This window comes from Phasianus colchicus, chromosome Z (assembly GCF_987193195.1).
Source record: "Phasianus colchicus chromosome Z, bPhaCol1.hap1.1, whole genome shotgun sequence".
Taxonomy (NCBI): domain Eukaryota; kingdom Metazoa; phylum Chordata; class Aves; order Galliformes; family Phasianidae; genus Phasianus; species Phasianus colchicus.
The window spans coordinates 83,333,355-83,354,408 of NC_143476.1; the positions used below are offsets into that span (position 1 = coordinate 83,333,355).

Genomic DNA, 21,054 nt, shown 5'->3' on the forward strand with positions numbered 1-21,054 from the left:
GATGAGTCTGAGGCTCTCACCCAGAGCACCACCTCACTCAGCTTCATGATGGGGACTCATCACTTTCTCCTTCTCTGCCCTAGATCTAGCTTTCTTTGCCCAAAATTAACCTGGGTCTGTCATATTTTTTTCCTTGAATATGCATCACATGGACTCAAGCTCAACCTGGCTACACAAAGCTCATCACATTCACTAAGTCCTTCCATTGGGTGGTACAGAATCACCGTCATGCTATCTGGTCCTGGCCAACACATATTCAGCTTCCACCAATGCCTTTGGCATTGTCTCTACTTATAGTTGGGTCACAGTCTGCCAGCTCTCAGAGTTGAGTTTGTTTTGTTGTTATGAGCTCACAACAGCCCCTGGAGTGCAGCCTCTCGGGAGCAGGGAGTTCTGCAATAACTCAGACTTTAGTACCTGAAATACACTCTTTCCCTGATTAAACCTGAATGGGGATTAGTAATGGAGAAGGAAAGATGTGCAACTTTAATTCATGGACATTATCCTCTATCCTTCTCTCACACACTTAGCAGCAGAGAGGATGCCTAGCTTAAGAGCAGCACATTCATTAGAAGCACAAGGATCCCCATGCTCCCTGTGTTTTTATCCCAGCTGAATCTGGTGAAGATGATGCACTGACTCCCGATCTAGCCCTGTTGGTATGAGATGCCAGGTGCTGGAAGAAGCTTGCTCTTTTGGAGCAGGATTTCTGTGGTTAATTCTCTGTCCTCCTGAGAGCCTAGTGTAGGATTGAATGCATTCATCTAAAAGAAAGGTGGCAGAGGAGGAAGAGCTGGGCACCTGAAGCTGAAAGAGCTTTTTCTTCTTGGTATCCTAGCACATCTGTGGTCCTGGGTGTGTTCATACATCTGAGCATGGAGAGCAGCTCTGACATTGCTTACACTACAGATGCAGATGTGTTTAAACTGCAGAGAGAATGAGATGAAGAGTTCAGCAAGATTTCTCTACAAAATCTGGAAGCAGAAGTAGGTAGGTCCAGTGTGAAATTTGAATATGAAAACCAAGAGTTTTGCGGCTGGTGCAGGCTCCTAAGTAGGACTAATGGATCAGCAACATTCCATGTGTCCCCATTAGAGACGAGCCACCTGAAGAAGGGAAAGGGAGTGCATCAGTATGGCATCAGTCCAGCACTGTGGCCACACCCAGGTGCTTTGGCTGCTCCAGGGACATGGAAAGATCCCTGGATGAGCAGGATACCACTAAGAAAATGCAATTGAATTATCCCGTGGGAGGGTTTCTGCAGCTCTTATGGTTATGATTCTCATAGAAAAGTATCTGCAGAGGGTGAGTGGCCAGGTCGGTGGGTGGGTGGGTGGATGGTTGGATGGATGGATGAACGGACAGATGGATGGATGAGTGGGTGGTTGGATGATGGATAGAAAAAGGAGCCTGCCATTCCTGCTCATGGCCGTATCAATGAACACATCTGCAGGAAGTCTCAGACACAAAGTAGCCTCCTACCTGCACCAGGAAGTGGAAAACCAAAGGCCACCGTATTCCCACACTGTGATCCCTGAGAGGTGAAATAACAAAGAACTGGAGACCCCCAGCATCATTGGGGACTTTGTAAAAACGCTTGTCTCCACACCTTTGATGGAGAGCACAGCTAGGCAGGGTTGGACACTCGTGAACACTTTTAATGCACCCCAGGACCAGCACAGCAGGTTGGTTGCAGCCCCCGAGTGTCCCTGCTCCCCTGGAGGGCAGGGAAGAGCTCACAGCACCCCGGAGCTCTAATATTTCTTTTGAGTCCTCCCAAGGGCTCCGAGCTTCCCTCCTAGTTTTCTATCGAAATAAACTGGGCTGGACTGCCACCTGGTGCCAGCTGGTAGCATCTGCTTCCCAGCGTGGCATCAGGAGTTTCCTGGGAGGTACGTGGGTTTAGTGGTCAAGGTTTTGGAGGTTGCAGGGATGGCTTCTGTGAGCAAAGCCCAGCAGCTGCTCCATGTTAGATTAGCAGGGTCAGTGCAGAAGGAGAGCAGGAGGCGTTCCGGGTGCGGAGCAGAAGCTTGCTGCAGCCTGTGAGAGGTCCATGTTGGAGCAGGCTGTCTCCCTGCTACCCATGAGCACCATATGTAGCAGATATCTACATGCACCCATGCAGGAACCCACAGTGCAGCAGGGTCAGAGAGTGCCGTGAAGGAGCAACACAAAGCATTATGCACTGACTGCAGCCTACATTCCCTGTTCCAGGGAGACATTAAGGGGATGTTTGCTATGTGCTATCTTGGCTTGTGTGCACAGCACAGCCGAGACATCACAGCACAGCTCCGGGCAGCCTTGGCATGCAACAGCCCCAGCACAGCTCACACCAGCCAGCTGTTTGCAACAGATGCTATCTGGGTTGGTAAATTGAGCTTATCAACTCTTTTTTTTTTTTTTTTCTTTTTAAGCAGGTAGGAAGAAAATGTTTCTGCACGGATAAAACTGTGAGAGAAGTTGGGGTGTGGGACATGAAGAGAGGGAAAGATTTGTGCATCCAACCCTGTTCCAGGGGATTCCTGCAGCAGCTGCCCCCTGTCCTGGTAATCCCTGCACTGTCCCTGTCCTCATCCCACAGCCCCAATTCCCCAGCTCCAGGCTGGGCCTGAGCTGATGCTCCACTGCAGCTTTAGCTTCAGTGGTATTCAAGGATGGAGTAAGAGCTTTCTGGGCCAAAAAGGAGAGAGGTGTGCTAGGAAAATGTTGCTCACACAGTTCATCTTCCATCAGCCTGAACAGCATGAAGACAGAAGACACTGGACTACACAGTGGGTGTTTAGGACAGACCAGCCAAGATTGGCAGTGTGCTCCACAATCTTCATACTGGTACAGAGCCTGGCATTATAATGTTGTAAGACAAAGGCTTCTTCTCTGACCTGATGCTGGAAGTTTGAGCCTTCACCTTAGTCATTGTCACAATATAGTAGTCAGAGTCAATGGTTTGCCCAGGCTTCAGGAAATTCAAAAGGATTTCTCCTTTTGTATCTCAAAAGACAGAGCTCGTCACTACACATAGAGGGCTGTGTCTTGAACTTTATCTTCGATGCAGAATTCATGTGTCACCACTTTATGCACTGCCAATTTCACTCTGGTTCGTAGTGATGACACCACATCTCGCCATCCGTACTGATGTGATCCAGGACATGCACAACACATCAGATCTGCTGTTGCTTCCAAGCACTGAAAACCCTCGGGGATGGAGATGCCCCTCTGAGTACTTGCTTGGGCTTGCTTGGGCTTTCCTACTGTGCACCCTGAGCATGCCAAGCTGCAGTGCACACTCATCTGCCAAAATGCGCTCAGAGAAGAGCTCCAGGATGAACTTCTTGAGCATTGCCCATGGCTACAATCCACTTTTTTGTGTTAGGTACAGACAGGTAGTGAGGTATGGTGGCTGAAGTGCTGGGTAAGGACCTGCCTTCAGCCTCATAGCCTGGAAGGCCAGTTTGCTTGCCCATGCCTGTGTTCCCAGCACGGCCCTATAGTGGACATGGTGCTGCCCTCCTCTGCAAGGTGTTGAAAGCTGGTTGATGGAAGGGACACAGTATTGTAGATTTGGGGTTCCTGTGGGGTTCTGGACCAGCCCAGCCTGACCCTAACGCCCTAGCTCATCAAAAACACCTTTATGATAGTGCTGCTGTATCCCATCAGACATTTTCAATTTGGCTGCTCTACCCACCTATGCTGATGAAACAAGTGTGTGTGTGAGGAGGTCACCTTTCCGTGACGACAGCTACAACCACAGGAGTCCCGTCAGTGTCAGCCCAGCTGCCTGGCAAACCAGCCAAGCCGGAGCAGCCCAGCCCAGCCCAGCCCTGCGGTGCAGCCATCAGGGCAGCTTGGCAGGCGCTCACCCAGCCATGAACTCACCGCACCAGCGCCTTGCCATCACAGCCTTTAGAGGGAAGCCCTGAAGGCAGTGGGGCTCCATGCAGAAGGACAGCCTGGAACACCTCGTCTTCCTGGGGAAACACCCTGCTGGAAGCAGGGAGGTGGCCAGGGATGGTGCCATGCCGTGGGTGGAAAACGCTTCTCGTGCATGGAGTGCCTCTTCCAACTTCCACTCTCCAAACCTGCCCCGTGTCCATCCACTGACAAACAGCGATGCAGTTTGTGAGCAGGGAAATAGAGAGGATGAAAAAGCGGAATGTGTCCAATCTAAACACAAAGGCACCCTCACCCCACCGAGCCTGCAAGCATGAGCTCTCATGTGCTGCTCCTTAATCCTGCTTTTGGACGTGGAGTTGTGTTCTACAAACCAGGGGAGGTTGCCAAGAGACTGTGCTTGACAGGGACATCGCTCGCAAACCCTAAGCATTCCTAAATGGGAGGTAAATAGCGTGGGATACAACTAATCCTCCACTGCCCACATAGCACATAGAGATGCATTATTCCTGCAGAGGACAAAGCAGCCCACAACTCTCAGCTGCCAAGGGGCCAAACCAGCTCATCAGTGGGGTTTTCCAGGCTGATAATGCCTCATTAACCATTTGTTAACACTGAGCTTCTTTCAGCTCCTTCCTCAGCACAGGGCTGAGGATGGAAGGCCAAACCCAATCTGCCAGGCCATTCTTCCCTGAAAACAGCACCTGTGTGCAATAAGGAGGTGTGTACCTGCGAGCACACAGCTGTGGTGGTGCTCATTGTGTAAAACACCCTAAACGGCCCTGAGTCTGCTGGGTTCAGGGCAGTATTGTGGCTGTGCAGTTAGGCCTGAGGAGGGTCTGTCCATAGGGAGGGTTGTGACTATGTTGGTGGGGCTGTGAGGGCCGTGTCTGTGGGGCATGACAAGCAGTGTCCATGGGGGTCTGGGGGCTGTGGGCTGTGAGGGTGGAGGCTGAGCGTGCAGGACTAGGATGGGCTGTATTCATGGAGTAGGACACACTGTGTCTGTGGGGGTGGGGTCTGTAAGGCCAGGAGTTTGTGGGAAGAGTACTGGGTGTATTCAGCTGCCGTGCTGATTCAGCTGCCATGGTGGGACTGGGACTCATCGTGTCTGTGGGGCTGCAGACCGAGTGTGTGGGATTAAAAGGGCAGTGTTCACTGTGCTGGGGGGCCGGGGGTCTGTGAAGCCAGGAGATCTGACGGGCCGGAGGTCTGCGGGGTTGGGACACACTGTGACTGGGTGACTGGCCCTGAGCACACCGTGCCGTCGGGGCAGTGGCCGGGGTGAAGGGTCACGGCGATGGCAGCCCCCCACGGGAGCTGAGTCAGGCCCCGCCCCTTCCGTCGGCGGCCAATGAGAAGCCGCGCGGCGTGAGCCCGCCCCTTCCCCGCTGTCATCACAGACCCGCACGTGGAGTGGGCGGGGAAAGGGCGGGGCTCCAGGGCTGAGCGTCAGCCTCTCCGCACTCTCTCATTGGTCACCGGACACCGCCGGTCCCCTAGCCCCGCGCCGAGCCCCGCCCCAGCCACCAATCAGGGAGGGAGGGCGGGTAGAGGGGCGTGTCCCCGCGGACACCCGGAAGGAGCGGCCGGAGCCTCGCAGCAGTCAGGGCCGCGGCGGCGGCGGCAGCGGCGGCGGAGGGGGCGCTGGTGGGTCCGACGGGGCGGGGCGGGGCGGTGCGGTGCGCGGCGCGGCGCAGTCGGGCCGAGCCGAGCCGAGCCGAGCCGAGCCAAGCTAAGCTAAGCTAAGCTAAGCACTGGGGGTGGGGGGCGATGCCCGGTGCCGAATGGGTTAATGCGCCCCGTCGGTTCCAGAAGGTTCGAGGTGGCTGCAGTGGAACGGCCCTCGGTAACCATCCACCTTGCGGCCGTGACTGCGGGGGTCTGTGGCACCGGCGCTGCAGGGCCGGAGGGGGGGGACGCGGCTCGCCCCGGTGAAACGCGTCCCTCGGCGTGGGGCGGATGCGAGCGGCCGCCGGGGAGCCCTGCTGCCCTCTGGTGCCCGGGAGGGCGCGTGGGGACGGGGGCCTCGGCAGCCCGGTGAGGCACCAAGGTTACCGAGCGCTGCAGGTGGAACGGGAGGAAATGTCCCCGCGTCTGTACGGCTGCTCGGGGCTGAGCCCTTCGGAAGGGCGTTAGGACCCGCGGGGCTCGGCCGCCCCGAAGCCTCGCTGCCCGCTGTCTGACAGCGCCGGTGTCTGCCTGCTCCGGGCAGGGCCCGGCGGGGCTGCGCCTCCCGGCACGGCACGCAGCTCCCCGGCACCGCAGCGCCGGTCCTGCGGCTCCGAGCGGGGCGGGGGGGGGCGGGCAGGAGCCGGGCTCGGGGTCACGCTGCGGTGGCATCGCGGCTTCAGCGTCCTCTGGCTCCCGGCCGAGGCTCGCGGCCCTTTCCTGCCCGCTCTGAGCTTGTACGACGGAGAAGCTTCCTGCGGGAAGGGAAGCTGCTGTCTTTTCCCCGTGCCGGGTCTTGGGTGCGCTTTCAGGCACAGCTCACCTTGTTAGCAGGCAGGGCCGGGGAGCTCCCTGTGCTCTGCTCTTCCTCAGGATGGCTTTAATCTTAGCCGTGGGATTGCTGCTTCACCCTGGTAGCCTCATCAGTGCTGATCTCGATGCCCAAGCCGTGTGTGCTCCCTGCAGTACGTGCTGAGCTTTCCATTCCGCATTCTCCTGGCACTTCCAGGTCTTCTCCATTCCTGGGTACGGGGAGAGGGGAGGGAGTTCTCTGGCCTCGAAAGAGAGTGCAGCTCATAGGCTTTTCTGTCCTCATCCTCTCTGTCTGGTACCGGCCTTCAGCCTCAGCCTTGCTGTGCTTCTAGCAGAGGGCATGGACACCTGACCTGTTCTTTTCAGGTTTAATGACTATGGGCAGTATGAGGAGACGGTTGCTGATCTGACTCCTGAAAGTCATTGTCCCAAGACTGACACTGACACAGGCTGCTCAGAGGACCTGTGGGTACCCTATCCCTGGAGACATTCAGGACCAGGTTGGATGGGGCTCTGGGCAGCCTGGTCTGATGGGGGCAACCAGCCCACAGCAGGGGCTTGGTCTTGAGGCCCCTTCCAACCCAAACTATTCTGTGATTCTAAGTCTCCCAACACGTCCCCAGTCCTCTGCCTGCCTTTGTTGTTCTGGGCTGCTTGATCTCTCCTTGTGCTAGGTTTGGTAGCATTGTCACGCTGTGTGGATTTCCACAGTGTCTGGGGGCTCAGAGTACTCTCTGGGTACAGAATGAGAAGATGTGTCAACTTATGTGTGTGACAAAAGATGAGAAAGGAAAAGGTGAAGCCATATTGGTTTAGCATTCTCGTGAAGGCTGTCATTGTAACTGTGATTAAGTTATTGGAGCCTTCCATGGCTGGAGGGCTTAATGAGTTGAATCTGAAACTGGACAGGTGTGAAGGGCAATGTGGGTGAAATCCCAAAGGGAACCATTTGTATGTTAACAGATGGCTCACAGAACGTGTCACCGTGGGTGATTTGGCAGTGGAAGTGTTCTATGGGGTATTCCGATTGCTGTCCACCTGGCATTGCACCCAGCAGCCCTTCCAGTGGTGGATTGTGTGGGTCCTTGTAATGCAGCTGCACGTTTCCCATCCATCATGTTTGCAGCATCTGGCCCCTCTGCTCCCCGGAGCCACCTTTTCTAACCAGCTCTTTTTCTTTGTTTTTCCATTTCTCTGTTTTGAGCAAGCAAGACTATAGGCCCCAGAGAACCTGGTTTCACAAACTTTGTGGTTTGCTGTTTTCTTTGACTCATAAGTTTCCTTGAAAATCTTTGTCCCTCCCAAACCTTCTCAGTGGGCAGTGCAGTGTTCTGGCAGCACCTCTCCTGGGGTGCTGGTGCAAATTGACCTGCGAGTGGTGTAGGCGTGGGTACCATCAAGCAGAATTTTTCTGGGTGCCTTTGTGATCATTTTACAGATTGGTGCCCCAGGAAGCCAATGTAGGGGTGCCTCTCTGTGTCTGAGAGCTGACCCCCACCACCCCATGCTGGCATGGCACTGCCAGTGCAGCCACTTGGCAGCAGTTTCTGAGGTTGGAGGTACAGGGCTGAAGAGAAGGGCTGCCCTTTGCCAGCTTTTGCTGATCATCCTGGTGGCTCAGGGAACTCCAGATTTCATTTTGGGTAGGCTGGTCCCATCCTAGTTTTCAAGGACCTAGCTTTCACTCTTGCACAGCATTGTCTCTGTAGCCTATACTTGAATGGGGAGGAGCCTTAAACAGCGCCTTTGTGGCAGTTCTGGCTGGCCTCATGAAGGCTTCTGTTAAGTGGTTGCTGCTTTCCCCCTTTGCTGTAGCCTGGGAAACGCTGCAGCATTTGATTGCGTGAGTTTGAGTTGCCAAGAGCCCCAACTTCCCCAGCAGCAGCATTTGGTCCTTTTCTGTCTCAGCTCTGCTACGAGGTCTGGTGGGCAGAGTACAGAGAGCCTGACAAAGCTAACAGCTAACAAAATGCCAGCACACACACAGAGGTGGAGCAAAGTACAACTGTGGAGGTGGAGAGGAGTAAAGCCAGGGCTTCCCACTGCACTTGGGATAAGAGGAATGACAGCAGCAGTGGCCTCTGGAATCCAGCTCTGGCTCTCTGAGGGAACCAACCTGGACTCACATGGGCGATTGGGGTGACAATGGCAGGGGCCTGGTTGTAGGGGTAACCTTAGAAAGGGTGAAAGAGCATACAGAATCATCACAGTACTGGGTTGCTCAGGGTTTCTCAGCTCTGTGCACGTGCTGTCAAACTTCTTGGCTTGAAATGTGAGTGGCTGCTTACCAGACAGTGTTGGTAAAGTTGTCTTGTACAGGCAAATTGTTTCTCTGCTGAGTCTAACACGTATCTCTGCACCTTGCCTTTGTCTCTCCAGGTGACCCAACACAGCCAGAACAAACATCCCCAAAACCACGCTGCAGGTGCTGAGAGCTGCTGTTCTGCTCTGCTTCAACCCTACGCTCAGGTTAGCACCTGTTCAATTCGTATTGGTTTTTTTCCTCCTCCAGGACTGTTTGAGGAGACCTAGGACCACAGTGCCTTTCTCCTGCCTTTCCTCCATCCCTCTATGCAACAGGTGTCACTAGACTGGTAAAGCCTGGGTGCTTTGTCACCTGTGCTGCTAAGACTGTTGAGCCCTGCACAACATTGCAAGCTCAAGGGCAGTGTATTTTAAGCCCCTGGGAACTTGCTGTCTGTGCTACTCACTGAACTTGTACTTCTCTCTGCCAGCAGCATTGAGCAGGAAGATTTCCCAGCTGCTAGTCTCTGCTGCTTGCTGTCCGTCACCTGAAAAAATCATGCCTTGGGAGAACTGCAGTACAGAGCCTCTCTGCCCAGAGCTCAGGTGCAATTTGGCCAAAAGAGATTTCATAGGGAAGCCACTGCTTAGCACATGTGACTGCCCAGGCTGTTCAGCTCTTCCTCTAAGTGCCTGCCAAGGGAAGTTGGGGCCAGGCCAGGGCAAGTGGAGACTGGGCCTCAGGCCATATTTTCTTTCCCATTCCCTTCAGCCAGGTGCTGAAGTAGGACTCACAGGCACTAAGGCAGGAGTAGGTTCACTCGAAACATTAACAGCAGGGGAGGAATGAGTCCTTCATTCATGTCAGTTCTGCATGAGCATTGCAAATTACCTGTCACACAGACTGGTAGCAGCAGAGCAGCCCTTTTATCTAGCTGAGTTATGGTGGTCACTAATGCTTGCTCCTTGCTGTGATCCTACACTTTTTCTAGTGATGGAGATATATTATATGGCTACAACCAATGAATATGTGTGTTTTGCTGGAGCTTCCTGCAGATCCAGGCACAAAATTCTCTCAGTGCTTGCCTGCTTTGTGACCAGAGATGTTTTAACATGGAGATTTCCATATTGGATCTACTTCTTTCCCTTCCCTGATAACTAGAGAGAGAGCTTTATGCCTCCCCAAATGACAAACTTCCTATTTGTATGTATGTAAGGCAACAGCTTCTCTCGCTACCTGGTCATAGCATGAACCTCTTTTTTTCTGGTTTGGCTATCACCTAAACCAAATAATATCCTGGAGCTTATATCTGGGCTGGTTTAATCTTGTTAGAGTCATAGGACCATTCAGTCTGGAAAAGACCAATGTCATCTAGTCCAACTTCGAGTCCGTCCTCACCGTGCCCATTAACCCATATCCTTCAGTACCATGTACCCACGTTTCTTGGAAACCTCCGGAATGGTGACTCCACCACTTTCCTTGGCAGCCTATGTCAGTGTCTTATTGTTCTTTCAGAGAATATACATCTCCTAATATCCAACCTGAACCTCCTCTGAAGCTAATTCAGTTCAGTGCAGCTGGCAGTAACCTTTGAGTAGATTTGCAGTGTTTCCATGAGGAATGGGATATGATGCCCTGCTGGAAAACTCAAAGAGCTAGTAAACTAGAAGTTATATGTTCAGCAGAAGGTGGCTGGCCTAGCATTGCTCCTCAGCCTGCTCTTAGACATTTAGGCTCTCATTGACCCATGGTCCTCTTCCAACTGGAAATCTGAAGGAAATGCTCTTCACCCTTCAGGGATGGGACCCACCAGTATTTGCACTGGAGTTATGCAAGGAAGCAAGGAATCCCCTCTGCCCTACCATCTCTACTGTAAGTAGATTGGGTATTCAGAGATTCTGTTCTTGGGAGCATTGGGGCAGCTGGATCCTTGTTCAGTTCTCACTGCTCTTGAGAATGGAGCAAAGGATCATCTGCTGGGGCTAACTTTAGGCCTCCGAACATTGCAGATGTCCCTCTCAGTCCCTGTTTGTGTATAGTCCTGCTATGTGAAAGTCCTGCGTTCTAGATTTTAAAGGTTTTGCAGATGTATAATGTCTTGGGAATTCAGAAGAACTTTAAATTCGTCACTTACCTAAAGTGTCTTAGTCAAATTCTTTCCACATCAGATATAGCTGTGGCCTGTGTATATTTTGGTCCTCGTACCAAGCACCCTTAGGACCTTTGCATTGTCTCACTGCCATCTACCAGCTTTCCAGAATTCACCTGCCAAAAATTTAGCTTCCCTCTTGTTTGTGGTAGTCTTTTTCTACTGCCTTGGGTAGATGCATCCAGAATCAATTGAAATCTTCTTTAGTACCTTTGGGTGTGGGTGTTCACCCAAGCCAATGAGAGCAGGGTCTGTCCTTCTCTGCGTGGCCAGCTGGTTGCACGGCATCTGCTGCCGACTTCCTTCAGCCCAGCTTGGCATAAGGTGGGGCCTCCTGGTCCCTCCATTGTGTATATGCACAAGAATTCAGAGCATCTCTGGACTTTGTGGTTTCTATTGCTCAGACAATTTGTTGTCACCTGAATGCTGTGCAAGGATGCATCTGCAGTTCTGACCCATCTTTATTTTTAGCCTGTGTGAGACACATCTGATGGTTTCAGAAGGAAGTTGCATGTTCTGAGCTCCATGACTCATCCTGGATAAGAACCAAGGCTTCTGCCCTAACCCTCAAGTGATGTAATCAGCCATGGTGGGCCCTGTTCATCCTGGGGATGAGCAGAGAAGGAGCAGCAGAGAGGAAAAAAGCAGAGCTTTTGGAGGTGTTGTTTTATCCATTCTGTTAAGTAATTAAATTAATTCACCTATAGATATTGGCAGGTATCACACCTGCACGTAGCTCAGAAGAGTCCTTTGTCTTTTCTTGTATCTCCCACCCATGTCAGAGGAGAAGGAGCAAGGAGCTGTGCTCACGTGCCAGGCTGAGTAACCATGTAATACCACATAGCAACAGCAGACAACAGTTTTTTGGGACAGAAAGCAAATCAGGATCTTGTCTCCAGTTTAAGCCACAGCAAGGTTAAGTGTGGCAGCACAGAACTGCCGCCTCCAGTGGAAATGTGGTAGGACTGGAAAGCAGAGACTTGCCATCTTCAACATGTCTGCTAGGCTTCTGCAAAAAGAGCCTGGGTCCTTTCTTTCCATACAGCCTTGTGCTGCCACAAGGTAGGCAGAGCTGTGGGGCTTTTTGAGGTGTGGTTAGCTATTCTGTGTCAGGGACAAGGGCTCCATGTCCCCACAGAGAGGGAGCTTGCAGTGCAGTGACACGTCACCCAGCTGGAGTGACATGCCTGGTCCAGTGTGGGCATCCCATGGGTTGTGGGACAATTGCTTATGGGGGTGGCCTTCCACCTCTGCCCCCCTTTCCTTCCCCGGAGAGACGTGTAGCTTCTGGAGGTTTGTCAAATGCCATACTGAGGTCTTGTGTGGGATGGTGGAAGTGCACAGCAAGGCCTAGGGGAGCAGAGACAAAGGAAGGAGGCAGCAGGCTGTGCTGGGGGGATTGCCATGGCAACCCGTGCTTTCAGCAGCCCATGCTGTGGCCGTGCATCCTGATGCAGGCCTTGGCACCCCCAGCCCTCTGTAGCACCTACAGCTGCCATCAGTGGGGCTTGGGAGAGGGTCAGGGTGCTTTGTCCTCTCCTTCTCCCCTCAGTGGTTGTTCCAGATCCAGCCTGGAGTTGCAGAGCAGGCCCAGCCAGCAGGAAACCAGTCACCTGAGCTTCCCACTGAGTCACAGAGGGCAGTGTCATCCTGCTGCCTTTGCTCATCCTCAGTTAATCGATGGGCCCAGCTGTACCTGCATCTTCCGGGGAGCCTGGCCTGCTGTGCGCCGTCCGTCTTGCGCAGCCGGTTTGCCTTGCTGTGGGGTAGCTGCACTCCAGTGGGGAACAAGCTCTCTGATGAGCCCTGTGATATGGCGTGAGGCCCCTGGGCAGGTAAGGGGAGCACTGAGCACTTCTCAAGCTGCTTTTGGGCAGGCTCCTTGCCGGACACTGATTGGTGGTACTGAAGGAAGCAGGAAACACCATCACCACTCGCTGTGTGAGCTGTACTCTGTCATGTGCCTGAAGCCTTGGGTGTGGGCCAGGGGGATGGGACTCTCTGGCAGCAGGCATAGCTTGCCCATCCTGACATGGATCATGGTGCGAGCTGTAAGCTTCTCTCGTTACACCTCCCAAAGGTCAGGCTGGCACTGTGTTACAGTGCTCAGTCCCCAATCCAGCAAGAGACATGCCCCATCTCCAGAGGATGCTCTGAGCTGTTGCTAGTCAGACATATGAGTTGTTATGAGGTTGCGTGTGCTGCTGTATGTGCTGTGGCCAGGATTTGTGCAGCTGGATGGGGAGGATGGCTGTCCGTCAGCTGCCCAGACAGCCCTGTGTTCACAGATATTGTGGTCCTTGCCTGAGCTTCCAGCTCTGAACCAGGGTACAAAGCCTCAGAAATTCCACTGAAAGCCATGTCACTGTGTGCAGTCCACCATAATGTCTATGTCGGGTTTTGGATGATTTTGCAACTTGTATGGGCTTCCCTGCTGTGTACAGTGCTACAGTTCCAGCCATCTTTAAATTCTCAGGCGGGCTGGACTTTGTAAAATATGCCCTGGGCTTCAGACTATGTTGTTCCCAAGGGAAAGCCAACAAGTGAAGCTGGAACCCGAAAGTGGTCTGCTGCAGATAGCTGCATGCTTCCTCCCTCGGGCTCCCAAGAATGCTCCCTTCCTTCAGAAAGGGGAACAGCTCGCTCTGTGCTGGCAGCTGAGTTCCTTCCCACAGGGGAAGCTGAGGCACTGTTACCTGATGCTAAGAGCAACTTCAGATCCACAGCCTGAGCACTTAATGCATGTGACCTTCAGCACTTACTGTGGGAGTTGGCATCACAATATTTTAGGGGCAGGAATGATTGGTAGAGAGTGGTCAAAATGCACTGAGCCAAGCAGCGGTTCATTCTGACCCCATTTTTCACAGCCTGTTTTTTCTGATCATTCCTCCAGACGGAGGCTCCAGGATGTGCTATGAAATGCCATGGAGTGATAGCAGAGCCTGATGGGGAAGGTTCTGCAGTGTGTGTGCATGTTGGGGCATGGATTGCCAGTTTCTAGGGCAGAGAGTGTTATTTTCCATTTATTCAGCACCTTGCATGCCGAGATCCTTGTCTAAGGCTCTCGAGATTCTGGGCGCTGTGACCTGGTGAGTTAGAACTGTGTCATCTTGAAAGCGCTACTCCCTCTTTTTCTGTCTTTCCTTCTCATGCTGTATGTTTTTAAGCACAGCACAAAGCACTAGAAAAGCCCCAGGGCACTGGGGTCACGCACTTGGTTCCTGATCAGGGGAGGAGTTAAACGTGCAGCATTGGAATAAGCATTTAGGGACAGGCAGCCAAGAGAGATTTCCTCCTGGCTGAGCTGCAGTGTTGAGGTTCGGAAAGTTCCATGTGGGATATGTGCCATCACCTGCAGGTAGTCAGATGGGGACACCAAGCTGAGCAGTGTCACTGAGAAAATGGCCAGTGCCCTTTTGGATATTGGCAGCAAGCTTTATGCTGCCACTGCTGAAAGAGTGCTGGGAGTGTTAGCAGAGACATGAATGATTCTTGGTTTCAGGAGGAAAATCTGGCTCAGTGGGCACTTCTAGCTGTGTTCCCTGAGTTGTGAGAAGATAGTCCAGCTCAGTAGATAGCCCAGTAGATAGTGGCAGGTCTGAGCTTTGCTTTCAGTTCATCTTCTAGAAGCCAGCAACGCCCAAAAGTCATAGAATCATAGAATGGTTTGGGTTGTGAAGGGAACTTTAAGATCACCTACTTCCAACCCCCCCGCTATAGGTAGGGACATCTTCCACTAGACCAGTTGCCCACAGCACCATCCAGCCTGGCCTTAAGTGCTTCCAGGAAGAGTACATTCACAACTTCTTTGGGCAGCCTGGTCTGGTGTCTCACCACCCTCACAGTAAAGAATTTCTTTCTAATATCTAGTCTAAGTCTACCCTCTGCCAGTTTAAAGCAATTTCCCCTCGTCCTGTATATATAAGGCTGCCTGCCCTTATAAAAAGTCCCTCCCCAGCTTTCCTATAGGCCTGTTAAAGTACCAGAAGACCACTATAAGGTTTCCCCAGGGCCTTCTCTTCTGCAGGCTGAAGAGCTCCAGCTCTCTCAGCCTGTCCCCATAGGGATGGTGCTTAAGCCCTCTGATTGCGACCCATCTCTGGACCTGCTTGTGTTGGGGGACCCAAAACTGGTCCCAGTACTCCAGATGGGGTCTCATGAGAGCAGAGCAGAGGGGCAGAATCTCCTCCTTTGACCAGCTGATCATGCTTCTGTGCATGTAATCTAGGATATGGTTGGCCTTCTAAATACTAGCAGATTTTGGGGAACTAGAACATTCTCAAGCTTGCTGTCTTGAGTTGGTCTGCTAGCCTTTCCCTGAGACTGACAATCTAAAGGTATTTGCAGTGGTTTGTTCTGACCATGTGATAAACCTTGGTAGAGAGAAAATGAAAATTGTGCCATCAAGCTGCCAGCCTGACAGCACTCCTCTGGCTGTTGTGCCTGTTTCCTGCCACTGCAGGGCTGCTTCACAGCTTGGATTTGTGGAGGAAACAGACTTCAGATTGAAAGTAGCCCTCCCTTTTTCTCCTGTGCAGCCCTTCTTGGCAGCTCATTAAGAGTGATTTATTATAGATTATGGTGCTTTAATTCTGGTTCTCTACAAAATTTAGAGTATCTGAACAGAATTCAGTGGTGCTTCCGGTAGAGGAAGCCTGTCATTTAGCAAGGGCTGGAAGTAAGGAGGAGCAGCTTTATCAGGAAATGCCTGTGCTCACTGCTTGGGAAGGGAAAGGCATCTCACTCTTGAAAGCTTCCTCACAGCAGAGCTCCAAATGTTGCCAGTGGAGCTGTACCAGCAGAGGTGAGAACGCTGCCCTCCAGAGCCTGGGGAATGTATGACCGAAGCGGTGGCATGGAGAAAAAAGTCAAAGTCTGTTCAAAAGTGAACCTCCAAAAGGAGCAGCAGAAGGAAAAGGCATCACTCGTAATTCTTGTAAGGAAGGAGTGGAAAATTTCCTTTGGAGTGAGCCTGTCTGAAACTTGATATGTCTCAGATGTGTGTTAAGAGAGAAATGAAAAGACTGTGCTATAAAATGATAGGGGATAATGAATTTAATCTAATATGTTGTGTCCTGGGAAATTGAGCTGGGGCAAGGATATTTGGCAGTAATGTGATGTTTTGTGTGACAACAGCAGCAGATATCACGTGAAGACGTTTCTCGGGAGGGGATGGAAGGGTGTGCTCTCTGGAGTGCCGAGGAGGATGAAGTGCAGTGACCTGGGGATAGGAGCCCGAGGCAAGATGCCAGAAGAGCTTATCTGAGCAATGCACTATAGTTGCATGCCTTCTGCAGCATGAGCTTTGCTTTCCCACTCGGTGGCCCCACTGAGCTGGAAGCAGTGTTGGACAGAGGTGGCAGGAGGGCAGATCCCCTCATGCCAGGTTGTGCCAAATGACTTTCTTCTTGCTTTTTGTTTGGCAGAAAGCAACTGCTCCGCCCATTGATGGTGGTGTCACTGATGGGTGTCACTGCAATTTCATTGCCCCCTTCTGCAGAAGTGTGCTGTCATCGGGCTGATGTCCACCCTACATCTCCCTCCCCATCCCAATGCCCATCCCTGTAGGAACTCGCCATGCTTGCCGTGTAGCAGAGAGACTCTCACCCTGGACTGCCCAGGGGTGGGGTTTCACGCTGTCCTCACCCCACTTGCTGCCTGCCTGCTCCCTTCCCCGGGGCAGGGACAGCACACCATGCCTCAGTTTCCCCATGACGTGGGCAGCAGGGAGGAGCAGAACCCGACCAGTAAGGAGAGGAGGGGAGGTTGCAGCAGCTGGTAGGAAATGACACTTTGGGGTGCTGCAAAGTGGCCCTGCCCCATCCTGTCTGCAGAGGTGGTGTTTTGGGGTGCAGTAGCGCAAGCCTGCCCTGTGTGTTGCAGAGTTGGCACTTTTCGGTGCTGCAAAGCAGCCCTGTCCCACACTGCCTTCTCTCGTGGCAGGGATCCTGCTTGGCTAGGGGCAAGTGTCTACCTGTCCCATCCCCTCTGCACACTCACTGGCAATCCCATGACCATGCCTTTTTCCAGTATCTGATTTATGGACTACTACTCCAGCGCAGGTCTGAGCTTATCTGCACAGGGGTCAGGAGTGTTTAGCAGTAGTTCTGTGAAACCCCTTGCTGTCTTTGCGTTGTACCTGGAGGCAGGAACAGAGATGTCCCTGCAGGGGAAACAAGGGGGTAGTCCACCCTGCTTCCTTCCTCACCCCTGTTCCTTGCATGTCTGAATCTGATTGCTTAGAGCACATTTTGTAATAATCCAGAGGGCAAGCACCGTAAAGGGTTTTGAACCCATCTCCATTTCTCTGCAGAGTTCTCACTTGCATTACTTGGCAGTAGTTTCCATGGAGGATGAGGATGCTTGAAGATAGCTTTTTTTTTCTTCTTTTTTTTCTCCCTCACTGCATCCTGCAAGCCGCCAGCAGATTGTCAGCACTCTTCTGTTGTGGAATCTGCCATGGATATTGTAACTGGCCTTGCTTCTGTGCAGCACTTAGAGTTTGAGGCAGTGTCCCAAGGGTTAAACAACGGTGGTGAGGTAGGGTTTGTGGCAGGAACAAAGAAGTCTTTTAAGGTTGGGATAAGAATAGAGGGAATGGATTGAGCTTCTCCCAGTGTGCCAAAATAGAAAGGTGGCAAGACCTCTTTGCTGGGATGCAGCAGCACTCTTGGAAGTGGAGCAGAGAGAGAAGAGATGGTGGAATTCAGTGAGAGTGAGTGCATGGGAAGCTTTAGAGCCAGAGTGAAAGCTCAGCTGTGTGCTGAAACAAATGAGTACAGAATGCAAGGCTGGGAGCCAGGAGGCCTGGGTCAGATGCTCAGTTCTGACCTTCTCTCCATGCATTTTGCAGTGGCTCCTTTTTGTTATTTTCCCCATATTTCACTCCTTGGTGTGAACGTGGCCAAGCTGTGCCATTCCTGTCTCTGCTCTCAAGGTTGGTAGGGATGTGTGGAGTATCCTCCTGTGCTGGCGACGTGCTTTGCTGGCCAGGGAGAAGCATGTGGGGCTTCTGGATACACCTGGTTAGGGTGAGAGCATGGAACTGATCAGAGCAAAAGTAGTAGGCTCTTCCCCCTGAAGGAAGGGAGCTGGTTAAATTGGAAGGATCCTGGTGTGAAGTTGGTTGGAAAAAGGAAAAAAGAACCTGCTGGAAGGGGAATGGCTTTTGATCCAGGGGGAAATGGCGAGGCTGCATTGTTTGCACTGGATACCCCATGGGGCACAGCAACAGAAGGGTTAGCAAAAGAAATTAGGGAAGGTATGGCAGAATCCTCCATTTCTCTTTCTGTGGCGAGGTAGAAAGGGGACACAGCTCATTTCCATCCTGAGGCTTGACCGGTGTGAGCCAGCCCACCCAGGATGTGTGCAGAGCTGCAGGATGTGCTGAGTCAACAAAAGCATCCCCTTGCAGAGGGAGATTTGATCTGGACTGCCAAGACAATAGGGATTTGCTGCTTGCAGGAAGGGTGAGCGCCAGCTGCAAGCCACACGGTGGGCTTTCCAATTTTAGTAAACTCAGATTTACTGACCAGAAGAGGAAGCTCAGTCCTTACGTTTCACAGGTTTGGTTATCAGGCACTCAGCCATTCCGCTCCATTCCTCACCATGGGTATGCTCCCTGATCTAAGCTTTTATTTAAAGAAATTCTACATCTGATCCTTACACTGGATTGGATGACCTTGGATTTGATTTTTTGGAACAAAGGGCTGATGCTTCATTGTGCTCTAGGAGATGGAAAGTGGTCCCAGGGAATGCTCCATGAGTGCTGGTGTCAGCTCCAGCTATTTCATTTCCCTAGCACTGGCAGAGAGGCAGTGCTGGGAGGGGAACAGGCTCTGTCACAGGCTCTGTCTTCTCTGGCAGCTCCGTGGGGTCACCTCAATGGATGTCAGACTAACAAGCTGTGTGCACCAACTTTGTGTACTTATTGCTGCTCAGCAAAGCTGCTTAGCATCAACATTCAAAAAACCTGAACTCCTTCTGTAGTTGCCCCAAATACTCACTTCTCACACTGCCCTCTGGCATTTTGTTTGGCAGAAGCATGTTGCTGACTTAAAGTCGAGTGAATAAATATCTCTGCTGACAGTTCCCACCTTGCTGCCCTGAAATGTGCTGTTACAAGGCAGCAAAGTCCTGTGACTGTGCCTTGGAGGTTTGCTCTGCTGGTCTTCAGCCACGTAGGCTGCAGAAGGAGGGCATGAGGCAGTTGCAGGAGATTGCTTAGTATGGGAAGGGTATCAGGGTGAGAGCAGCTTCCCAGGTGCCCAAGGGCAAAGGTTCTCTCTGTTCTCCTGGACGCCCAGGGCTTATTGAGAAACCCATCTTTTCAGAGGCTGATGTGTGTGCATTTAAATCAGCTGGGCCTATCCTGCTTGTGGCTGCAGTTTTGTTCAGGTGCTTGCCCGGCACTGTCACATTGGTGACACTGTGACTGTGATGGTGATGGCATGCAATGAACCCTGCAGATCTGCGACCCTGCTGCCCTTGAAGGACCGTGGGGATGAAGCATCCTGATGGATGTGTGCAGGGTAAGCTGCATGACCCTGTGTGGCTCACATCTTGATTTTGTTTGTCCTGAGAAGGCAGAAAGGCTCTGTGAGTACATGGTGAGGCGTGGGGAGGTGCTGGGCCATACATGTAGGAGAACCAAGAGATCTGATGTAAATCCCTGTGCTTTGGCAGAAAAATGTTCTTTGTCCTTGTTAAATATGTGACTTCCCAACGCATTGTATTGTCCTTCTCTGGCCTGAGAATGAAAGAATGGGTCATTGAATGGTTTGGGTTGGAAGGGACTTTTAAGATCACGTAGTTCCAACCCCCTGCTATAGGCAGGGACACCTCCTGGTAGACCAGGTTGCTCACAGCCCCATCCAGCCTGGCCTTGAACGCCTCCAGGGAAGGGAGGATGGCTTAGTCTGGTCCTAATTCCCAGATGGAAGGGCTCCCTACATGTTTGGGTCTGTGTGACCCCTCTGGATACGTGATATTCAACCACTATTGCAGCACCAGCAAAGCCTGTCCTGCTGCAGCAAGAGGAGCAGCCTAGGCATGTGCTCCTTGATGCAGATGGATGTGCTCTGCTCCACGGAGCTGCTTACTGAGACTGGTGTTCCAGCACAGCAAGCAGCAGTGATGGGTGATCTGCCTTCTGTCACCTCTGGAGGAGAGATCAGCTGAGGAGCCCTTGGAAAGGGATGGTGCTGAGGGATGGTGGGGGGAAAGGATGTGGAGCAAAGCCTGTTTGTTTGAGCTTCTGCTGTTGAAGGAATTGCCAGTCTGGGAAATGGTCTCACAGAGGATAGGTGTACATGCAGCTATGCATCATGTACATGGCTTCCACTGTTTGGATTGGGGAACTGACCAAACCTGTGCATGCTGCAAGGACTGCAGTGCAGGCTGATGCTGAGTGACCATAGCTATGCTACAAGAAAACCCCAGCTCTCAACAAGTTCATGCCTGAATTGTGAAGGTACGCAGCATGGGAATGTGTGTTGGGCTGTATCCAGGGACACGTCCGTGCCACGCAGCACTGGGTCACAGTCCTGCAACCAGAGGTGGGTCCAGCTGCCGGAGGGCTGATAAAGCTACTGGATTTGCTTGGAAGGCAGCCTCAGAGCCCAGAGGAAATCCATCTCCAGTCTTGCTCCTTATCTCAGCGCGTGGCACCACTCCCACTCTGGGCTGCCCTGCAACTTTGACAGGGTGTCACTGCTGTTGCCAAGTGCTGAGGGAGAAGGGGTACTTTGCACCAGCTTGCTGCTCTGCTGCTTCCTCACTGAGCTTGTGGTATTGCCCAGCCGCCCACAGATGGGCTGCAGGCACCATGGATAAAATGGGTGAGTCAGGCAGGAGGAGAGGGTGACTCAGAGGGCAGTGAGTCAGCAGGAAGCACAGGGCAGGTGCTGTGGCAGGACTGGGCTTTCAGAGAGTCCCAAGACCTGATGCAGGGTCTTCCTGAGAGCAGGGGAATCCTCAGGGCTCTGTTGCTGAGGGCAGCACCCAGGGTTCAGGCAGTGGAGTGGTGGAGATGGGCCAGGGGCTTGACCGTGTGCCACACAGACCAAGCAGGCCTTGTCTGGATCCTGCCCAGAGCTTTCCATCCCAACCTTACTGCTCTCTTAGCATGGAGGGGAAAAAAAGGAATTATCCCTGCAGGCACACACACACACACACACAAAAAAAGATAAGGTTGAGTGAGGGAGGAGAGTAGGGCCAAACTTTCTAGACCGTGCATTGGGGATTCCCATCTTGGGATGAGGTAGGTATTTTGCAGCAGGCACTAAGG

At 52.4% G+C, this 21,054-nt stretch overlaps 1 protein-coding gene across 9 annotated transcripts in view; it reads left to right on the forward strand.

Annotated features, from left to right (window-relative positions):
* Positions 1-5,424: 5,424 nt before the first annotated feature.
* ATOSB (atos homolog B) overlaps positions 5,425-21,054 on the forward strand; it is a 33,384-nt gene continuing 17,754 nt past the window's right edge. For 3 of the 9 annotated variants that reach the window (XM_090131336.1, XM_090131339.1, XM_090131330.1), the window contains exons 1-2: positions 5,425-5,538; positions 8,752-8,841. The gene's annotated coding sequence lies outside the window, so the exon portion shown is untranslated. The other 6 variants (XM_090131331.1, XM_090131332.1, XM_090131338.1 and 3 more) reach the window with 6 other exon arrangements.